The 1087-nt window shown below is 39.6% G+C and overlaps 1 non-coding gene across 1 annotated transcript; it reads left to right on the top strand.

The window, feature by feature from the left end:
• The first annotated feature begins 310 nt into the window (after positions 1-310).
• trnat-agu (transfer RNA threonine (anticodon AGU)) lies at positions 311-384 on the top strand. Its single transcript has one exon. It is a non-coding gene; the product is annotated as a tRNA-Thr (tRNA).
• Positions 385-1087: the final 703 nt, after the last annotated feature.

Here is a 1087-nt window from a genome sequence, read left to right as displayed (position 1 = left end):
ACTGGGAATACAAATGGATTTGAAGATATTTTTTAAAAGTGGACAGTGAAGGGTACTTTCAAACGTGCAAGGGCAATTATTCCATAATTTAGGAGCAATGACAGAGAAGGCCCTGTCCGATCTGAGCTTCCTCCTGGATCTCAGTTCTTCCATGAGCAGGTGGTCAGCTGACCTGAGAGACCAACAAGGTTTGTAGGGGTGAAGAAGCTCAGAGAGGTACTGCGGGGCACGGCCTTGAAAACCTGCTGGTCACAGCTGTAACTGTGAAATGACTGAATCTGGAATATCACTGACATCACACAAAACAAAGGGCGCGGTGGCTTAGTTGGTTAAAGCGCCTGTCTAGTAAACAGGAGATACTGGGTTCAAATCCCAGCAGTTCCTTGGTGGTGATGGGGAGTTTTCTTCTGATTTCAGGGGAAAAAAACTGAGTCTTCCCATCCTCCCCAACAGGATTCAGAGAACTGATACTCCATGGATGTCTTTACTTTTTAAACCCTAGAGATGGTTGTGGCAGAAAATCCCAGTAGTTTCTGGAATACTTTAACTAACCTAGTTGTCACCAACAACCGTACCACATTCATATTACCTTTCTCAATCCTGATGCTTGGTTTAAAATACAGCAGGTTTTCTTGATTACGTCTACTTGCCTAAAAACATTTAGTTGCTGCTCTTTGATTGGCTGATTAGATATTTATATTGACGATTAGTTAAAAAGCTGGACCAGTTAGTGTAAGTGCCCAAACAAAACTCTAATCGGTCCACTTAAACAGCATTAAGTTAACCGACGATCATTATTATGGCGACTTTCTGAGTGCAATTTATTTTATAAATTCTGAATGTCTGAAGGTCAGGAACACCGAAGCAGATTTTCTCTTGGTGATTGGATTTACAAAATGATTTTATATGTGACCCTTAAAGCTTGAAAAATTTGTAAAAGCCCTTTGAACTGGTTATTTTGTCCTATTAATCCAACCCTACTCATTTTTAAATTATATTAAAACATTTCTGTCTGCACAAGTTGGAACTTGCAAGCTTAACTAACACAATGATATGATTTATGTGATATATTGCTCAAAGATTGCGT

The sequence above is a fragment of the Rhamphochromis longiceps genome, linkage group LG17 (assembly GCF_057381845.1).
Source record: "Rhamphochromis longiceps isolate RC_006_pf linkage group LG17, R_longiceps_female_GT1.1, whole genome shotgun sequence".
Taxonomy (NCBI): domain Eukaryota; kingdom Metazoa; phylum Chordata; class Actinopteri; order Cichliformes; family Cichlidae; genus Rhamphochromis; species Rhamphochromis longiceps.
This window is presented reverse-complemented; position numbering and strand designations above follow the sequence as displayed.